Source organism: Strongylocentrotus purpuratus, unplaced genomic scaffold (assembly GCF_000002235.5).
Source record: "Strongylocentrotus purpuratus isolate Spur 01 unplaced genomic scaffold, Spur_5.0 spur5_scaffold_2, whole genome shotgun sequence".
Taxonomy (NCBI): Eukaryota; Metazoa; Echinodermata; class Echinoidea; order Camarodonta; family Strongylocentrotidae; genus Strongylocentrotus; species Strongylocentrotus purpuratus.
In genome coordinates this window covers 12,754,700-12,763,804 of record NW_022145605.1, presented here as the reverse complement: position 1 = coordinate 12,763,804, position 9,105 = coordinate 12,754,700, and the positions used below count along the sequence as shown (strand labels likewise).

The 9,105-nt window shown below is 35.8% G+C and overlaps 1 long non-coding RNA gene across 1 annotated transcript; it reads right to left on the bottom strand.

Moving 5' to 3' along the window:
• Positions 1-828: 828 nt before the first annotated feature.
• On the bottom strand, positions 829-7,023 carry LOC105440637. The gene is made up of 3 exons (XR_004065203.1): positions 6,915-7,023; positions 3,561-3,667; positions 829-3,082 (listed from the first exon to the last, which is right to left on the bottom strand). It is a non-coding gene; the product is annotated as an uncharacterized LOC105440637 (long non-coding RNA).
• Positions 7,024-9,105: the final 2,082 nt, after the last annotated feature.

Sequence of the window (9,105 nt, the reverse complement as noted above, 5' to 3'; positions counted from 1 at the left end):
CTTGCTTTTATTCTGCTTGAAAAGACATTATTATCATTATTATCTATAGAAAGATGGCTTTTCTTTACTATTGGGTTATTTAGAAATGTTAGATTCTTATAGGCCTACTATGAATAACCAAACATAATACCTACATGTACATGTAGGTGCTTATATCTTTGATTTATTGATAAAAGTAATTAATCTATAAACAATTATTTATTAAAACTATCAATTGAAAAATTAATGTATTCCACAACTTATAGTTTGTAACATTAAATAAATAATTTCTATTACCATGACTATTAGGATATTAATGTACTTGGTTATAATGATTATAATTGCCTATGACTGTTCTCACAATTTTCTTGTAACATATACCTGATACACTCTTAAAAATGAAATGTTGGATCCACCCTTTTCAGTGCTGGATTCACCATTTTAAAAAGGGGCGAGGAGTGACAGCGTCTTAAATGCTGTTTTACCCTTTTTGAAAATGTTAAATATACAGCACTATAATAGTGCTGAAAAAAACGCTGGATTGTACCCTTTTCGGAATGGGGTAAATTACCCTGTTAAATGTGATTCTGACGTTATTAAAATTTTGAAAATGCAACCCTATTAAAGTGCTGGAGAAAGTGTTGAATGTGCTTAATTTATACCCTTTTCAATGGGGTAAAATGACATATTGAATGCGGTTTTGACCATATTAAAGTGTTGAAAGACCCTTTCAAAGGGCTGGAAATGGTGATGAGAACACACAGACACACATACGCGCACACACACGTACGTACGCACGCACACACACACACACACACAAACAAAACAAAATATATAGTTGTATAGCAATTGCTTTACAATGAGCAGATCAAAAGTTCTGAAATTATTTATTTTTCTTTCACAAATGTACAAATGAATATTGGTGCAAAATTTTAACTGCAAATATCAAAATTACATTGTAAGTTTTGTAACAGAATTACAATAATGTTGTCATATCAGGATACAGATAGATACATTTACAGCTGACATTTTAGAACAATCTCATTAAATAAGATGTAGTCTAATTAATATAGGTTTCCACAACACTTAGAAATTGACAAACATATTATCTAAGATGATAAACTTCAGTTTAAAATAGTGAAAACTTACACATTTTTCATATGTTTAGTAGATAAATCATAATTCTCATTAATTCATAAATTCATTGATGATTTGGCTATTTTTTGTACTGATGATTGATTTATTAATTAATGATTACAATTTGATAAATAATTGTAAATAAAAACTTCATTATCATGCAGCTAATTAACAAAAATGATAATGAACATATCTTGCACAAAATTAATTGCCCCCTATAACATGTCAGTCTATGCGCGGGCTCTGGGGATTAAAATAGCAAACCTTAAATTACTCAAGTAGTAGACGGTGAAATTCTGAAGTAGACAGTGAGACAAGATAGTTTGAGTCGAGGAATCCAATGAACACATTTTCATCACCGGCAAATGTACCCCTAGACCGGCACAATGCTTTATGAAAAAGTGCTCTCCCATTTGGGAGAGAATCTCTTGTTTGAAACCAAAGTTTGATATAGTTATATTAGCAATTGCTTTACAATGAGCATATTCAAAAGTTCTGAAATTATTTATTTTTCTTTCATAAATGAACAAATGAATTGTGGTGCAATATTTTAACTGCAAATATCAAATTTACATTGTAAGTTTTGTAACAGAATTACAATAATGTTGTCATATCAGGATGCAGATAGATAAATTTACAGCTGACATTTTAGAACAATCTCATTTATTAAGAGATGTAGTCTACTTTAGGTTTCCACAACATTTAGAAATTGACAAACATATTATCTAAGATGATAATCTTCAGATTAGACTAGTGAAAACTTACAAATGACTCAGAAACTGAATTTTTCATATGTTTAGTAGATAAATCATAATTCTCATTAATTCATAAATTCATTGATGATTTGGCTATTTTTTGTACTGATGATTGATTTATTAATTAATGATTACAATTTGATGAATAATTGTAAATAAAAACTTCATTATCATGCAGCTAATTAACAAAAATGATGATGAAAATATCCTTCACAAAATTAATTGCCCCCTTTAACATGTAAGTCTATGCACGGACTCTGGGGATTAACATAGCAAATCTTAAATTACTCAAGTAGTAGACGGTGACATTTTGAAGTAGACAGTGAGACAAGATAATTTGAGTCGAAGAATCCAATGAACACATTTTCATCACCGGCAAATGTAACCCTAGACCGACACAATGCTTTATGAAAAAGTGCTCTCCAATTTGGGAGAGAATCTCTTGTTTAGAACCAAATTTTGACCTCCAATTTAGGAGAGATTCTCCCAAGTTGAGCGTGCACCCCTACTGATAATCTACCATACAAATGACGCCAAATTCGTGAACAGAGAATTAGAAGTCTAAACCTGTCTAGGTCCAACTCATTGCAGAATTTCGGAGTCTTTGTGTGTGCCTGTGAAAAAAATAAACAAATGTTTCCCTTTGTGCATTACATGTACCATCATAGCTCACGTAATGCTCTTATAAAACATTCAATGTCCTAGGCTTTCCAGAAAGGGCTCAGAATTGTCTATCTGGTCAAAGATAAATGTTTTTTGAGGTTAATTCTCCTTTAATGACCACAAAGATTGTAACTTTTTTATATGAAGCTACCAAGGTTGGGTAAACTTTTTTTGGATATGCACTGTATACCTCGTCAATTGATTGGCAGCTATTTGTTGGAAAGAGCCTTGATGCTTGCCATTAGCTCTTTGGCACAAGCTGAGATAACAATTTTTGGCAAACCAACCTCGTATACAAAGAGGTCAAGAAATGCATAGAATGCCTTCAATTCGGTGGCGTATTCGATATTGAAGACAAAGTGCAGCTTGTACAGTACGTCCACAGCTGAGGTGATGTCTCCACAGCAGGGGATTGCCTCCTCGTCAATGATGACAAAGAACTGGGTTGGTAGACGATGACTTCCCGTTCCCAGCAGGTACGGTTGGCTCCTTTTGAGTTTTCCATCCTTGCGTTGCTCTCTGATGAAGGATTCCACGCTGGTGCCAGGCTGGATGAGAAATAAAAATGAACATCATTTTAGTATTGGCAGGCCTTCTCCAAGGTTCAAATATTTACAAATGTGCAAATAATATGCAGATTTCTTCTAAATTATTTTGTGACGATTTGTTGAAAATGTTTTTCTGTCAAAGCACAATCTAAATTCAAAGACAAGAAATACTGAATTGTATGTATTTTCGAGAGTATTTATTGTTGCTTTAATGGATGCAACAGGAAAGTCCATTTTAGCATCACAATAAAAGAAAATTATACATAATTGATTGTTATTGTTAATGTATGGAAATCTCATGAAGAACAGGTGGACTATAAACAATTTACAGAAATTTGAAGACAAAAAAGAAATGATAGAAGAGCTCATAAAAATGAAACCATTTCATGAATTCATCGCGCATGATAGAATGATTACTTAACATCCTTCACTCCTCATAGAAGATTGGAATAAGACTACATGCACATTGCAAACATACCGGTCTTTTCACCAGGAAGTACTGCACTGCATCAGCCAAGGATGTCCTTTTTGCTGCTTAGATGGAAGGAGGTACACAGCACCCAGGAAAGCATAGTGACATCTCCCCTTGAATATAACAATCAAGCAAAAATTATAAAGTTAAGATACAATCTGCAAAAGTTGCTCTAGGACAGACAATTAGTTTGAACAAATGACAAGGGTTGGCAAATTGCCAAAGCAATATTTAAGTAATATTGACTGCCTTCTGGGCAATACGACATATATCGCCCGAACAGAAGGTGAGGGTGATATATGACAAGTCGTATTGCCCTGAATTAGGCAGTCAATATTACTATTATTAACCACATCAGACATCTAGAGCAAACAAGAAACTCTTACTATCTTATACTCTTAAATTATGTAGGCTACACAGGGTTTCCTAGCATTAGAAGTTGCAAAAACATTGTCAAACCAGCACTGTGCATCCAGTGTTTGACAGATTTTCGATACACTGCAAACAGTGTGCCTAGGGAGTGATTGTTACGTCACAATAGAGTTCGCGCAAAGTGCGCATTTTCTTATACGCGATGCGCGATGTAAATTACAGTAGCTGATGCGCGATGTAAATTACAACTGGCTCTATATTGCTCATATCCTGCATCAAAAATGTGTTGGCTTTTGATTGGTTGAGAGCTCGTCACATGACCAGAAATATTTGACCTATTTTTAGAAAGTACTATATGAGAGTACTATTTTGGTTTACTATTTGGGAGTTGAAAAAATAATGTGAATTTTTTTTTTTAATTGAATCAATTTTTTTTTCAAATCTTAATTTAATGAAAATAAAATATTTTAAATCTTCTTACATAAAAATTGACATTTTTTTTGTTCTAATTTTTTTTTCCCAAAAAGTTTTTTTTTTTTTTTATTTTTTTTTTTTAATAAATTTTTGATGCAGGATATAAAACAAATATACCATGCCTTCTATTCGAGGTACTGGTTAAACTATGGGCCTCGGTGACTCCAAAAGTACCATTTGCTTCGGGGCTGCGCCCCTCAGCAAATAGTACTATTGGAGTCATGGGTGTCGATCCCGGGGGGGATGGGGGGGATATATCCCCCCCAATATTTCAGGTGGGGGGGATGGCCTGTACAATCATCCCCCCCAATAATTCACCATAAAATTATTTTTTTAAATGGAGAGAAAAATTAATGATGAGAGTCCGATGAGAGTAGTTAATTGTTATTACTCGCAAGATGACCATCAATATACACATTTTGCTATCTCATTTTCATAATACATACATTATATACGAAGTTAATAAGACAACCGTATATGAGACAAGAATAAATTGAATTCTCGCTCATACGGCTTCATCAGGAATTGATGAATTTATTCAATTTGTTCAATCAACAGCATATCATAGAAATGCAGTGCGCCAAATGCAAAGACGCAGCATCAAAAGCAACGAGCTAAATGTTAAGCGCGAAGCACAAAAGTAGCAATCTGCAATGCACATCAGACAATCCTGGACAGTGTAAACATAGATGAACTCTGTGACGATTTCGTGATGAGATCGGAGACAAAGAGAAAGATTTTCGGACATTAGTATGACTTATAAAATAGTTCACTAGTTGTTATGTTGTTTCCGTTCACCCTTTTTAAAATTCACGTCATTGTATCTTTATTTTTATTTTTTTCACTCATTTTATTTCCTGATATTTCCTAAAACATTTTTCATTTTTGGAGAAAGATTATTATGTCACAACTTATTTTCAGTTGGGAAACTGAATTCAGACAAGGATTAATATAGAGAACAGTACAATGAATCGTCTTCTTTCTCTAATAATTTAGCGAACAGGGCAAAGCTGTTAGGGGGGCAACTGAATTCAGACGTGGATTAAGAGTAATAATCAAATGAAACGTCAAAGTACACGATACAACTAATCGTCTTCTTTTACTAATAATTTAATAAAACGTGAAAGCTTCCGCGCTACGCGCGGAATGGGCGAAAGTGAATACAGACAAAGATAAAGAGTAATAATTTATTGAAACATTAAAGCTTCCGCGCTTCGCGCGGTAGGGGGGAAACTGAATTCATGAAGGACACGATACAACAAATCGTCTTCTTTCTCTAATAATGTAATAAAATGTGAAAGCTTCCGCGCTTCGCGCAGGATTGGGTAAAAATGAATTCAGACAAGGATTAAGAGTCGAGAATGGTACATAGAATCGTCTTCTTTCTTTAATAATCTAATGAAACGTCAGAGCTTCCGCGCTACGCGCGGGGGAAGGGGAACTTGATTCAAACAAGGATTAAGAGTCGAGAATGGTACATCGAATCGTCTTCTTTCTTTAATAATCTAATGAAACGTCAGAGCTTCCGCGCTACGCGCGGGGGAAGGGGAGCTTGATTCAAACAAGGAATAAGAGTCGAGAATGGTACATAGAATCGTCTTCTTTCTTTAATAATCTAATGAAACGTCAGAGCTACCGCGCTACGCGCGGAGGAAGGAGAATTTAATTCAAACAAGGATTAAGAGTCGAGAACGGTCCAACGAATCGTCTTCTTTCTCTAATAATTTAGTGAAACGTCAAAGCTTCCTCGCTTTGCGGGGGGGGGGGGGACTCCCCCTCCCTGCACCCAACCCCCTAGGAACCGCGCTTCGTGTGCTAACTACCGCCCCCCCCTTAAATTAAATCCTGGCTACGCGCTTGGGAGGGGTGCAACTTGCCACACGCTTCTACCACTTTGGTTGCTTTGATCCATTGCCGAAAATATTTTGGCACCTATCATCCCCCCCAACCACGGATACAAATCGACACCCTTGATTGGAGTCACCTCTTGCGCATAGTTTTAACCAGAACCTCTCAAGGCACTGTATATTTGTATACTAGTTTAACACGCATTTTGCCATTGACTATTCAGATCGGGCTAAAATATTTGTTAATTGGTTTACTGTATAACCGTATTGACCAGCAAATTACACACAAAATCCCATTGACTTTTCTGAGCGGTCAATCATATTGTAGTTTTGTTGGCTTATCCAAACCTTGAGGGCAATAACATTTTAAAATTGCCCTGCTCAGATGTCTGATACGGTTAATAATAATTGATTTTCAATGATGTAGGTGACATGAAAGAAAACTTGTCCGGTAATTATGGACCTGTGTTAGGTCCAGGCTAGGCGGTAATACAATACACTTCCATAGCTTTGAATGCAATAGCACAGACCCGCCGTATAGCTGAAGAAAACATCCAGAAATGTCCTGTTTTTTACTTCTATTTCCGAAATATATTACCAATTTCCGAATCAAAATTGTCTTTAATTATCAGTGAAATAGATTTTCAAAGGATGGAGTATGGCTTACCTGTTTCTGGAAGATGTAGAATGATTTTGGACTAATAAAATCAAGACATCGCACGTAAAGGTTGGCGATGAGCTCAGGAGACGCCGCGCGCCGGCCGTGACGCGTGGACGACGCTATGATGCTGACGTCACTGAAAGCTTGGACCAATCAAATTGTTCATGTGACCCAACACTTTTGAAATTGTTAACCCAGCAAGATTGCAATCCCAAGACGAAAATCCAATTGAAACCAATTGAACACCAATTGAAATTTCAATTGGTTTCAATTGGTTTCAATTGGTCTCAATAGGTTTTAACAGGTTTCAATGGGACCTCAGATGTTTTCAATTGGTCCAGATTGGCCCCATTGGACAAATTGGCCCCATTGGCCTAGGCCCCATTAGACTTTAATGGGTCCCCAATTGGTTTCAATTGGTCCGGATTGGCCCCATTGGACAAATTGCCCCCATTGGCCCCATTGGCCTAGTCCCCATTAGACTTTAATGGGTCCCCAATTGGTTTCAATTGGTCCGGATTGGCCCCATTGGCCCCATTGGACTTTAATGGGTCCCCAATTGGTTTCAATTGGACCAATTGGCCTTAATTTGGACTTCAATTGGTCCCATTGAAACCAACAAATCTAGGCATCTCATGAATATTCATTATCACTTTACACGTGTCACAGAAAAATAAATTTATCATGATTTGTTAAGCAAATTATGACAATGCACATCAATTTTGTGATTTCTTTATTCCTTCAGCAATTATTAACCAATAGATTATTTTGTCTGATCATGTTACAATTACATTCACGTTTTAGCAATAGATATATTGATTTATATATTGATTATATGATTACTAACCAAGAAACAATATACATATTTAGTATATATATTTGTACGAGCTAATGTCACTGTAAATGAAACTCTTGAATTCACTTCAAATGATCTTTGTGATGAAGTTAATGCAAATGAGATTGGAATATACCTAATTGGTGGACAGTTGCCAATATCGATTATGAAGTATCAATAATTTATCACTGGTTCTTCTAACTGGATCGATTTACCAATTGAATCCCCATTGAATGCCCCCATTGAATCCCAATTCAATACCAATTGGCAATTTGGAGTAAATGGAAAGTGAAACAATGGGTACCCATTGAAACCAATTGGCAATTGGTCCCCATTGGAACCAATTGGCAATTGGTCCCCATTGGTTTCAATGGGGACCTATTGCCAATTGGTTTCAATGGGTACCCATTGTTTCACTTTCCATTTACTCCAAATTGGATTCAATGGGGACATTCAATGGGGATTCAATTGGATTTTCGTCTTGGGATAAAGTCAAATCAACACTTTCACCATGCGCGACTCGTACGTAGCCATTTTCCTACCTTTTTAACGGGTAAAGTAGCGTTTTCCCTTTTCAGCACTTTTGAAAGAGCTCTATTCAACACTTCATTTTTAAGTGTGTATCAACAATATGGCACAATGTCAACTCGCTTTCCTGTCCAGTGACATTTGTACAGGGTGTATCACATATCTGAAGCAATATACAAATATACAATGACACTCGAGGATCTAGCTGAAACTATTCGCATCGAAGGAACATCAACTAGTACTATTCTCCCGAGGGCCATCGGCCCGAGGGAGAAAAGTACTAATGATGTTCCTGAGTGCGAATAGTTTTAGCTTGTTCCGAGAATGAGTCATTTTATATTTGTTTTATATCCCTTCCATCTGTATTATTCCTTGTACACTTCTGTAATAACATGAACCGGCAATATCGTGAAATAGGCCCCGCAACTTACCCGTCTTGTAATCGATTACAAATCATCTTAGACTTCTAACTTCAGTCTTCAGCCAATATTTTCATGACGGACAGCAATAAAAGGGATATAAAAGTGAGATAAAAAGGAGGTTGAAAGGGACTTTTTTTTAAAAATAAAAATTAGGAGGAGGGGGAGGCACGTAGCCACGGGGGGGGGGGGGGGGGGGGCCCAAAAAAAGGAAAAATATTTAACTAAAAGATAAATTTAAAGAGAGGGTGGGGGGGGCCCAAAAAAAAATACAATAATAAATAAACTGAAAATATTAAAAAAGGAAAAATATTTTAAAAAAGGTAAACAATTAAATAAGGAAAAATATTAAAAAAGTAAAAAAATTAAAATAGGGTCTAGACCCCTAGAAGATAAATTTAATCATTTAAATGTA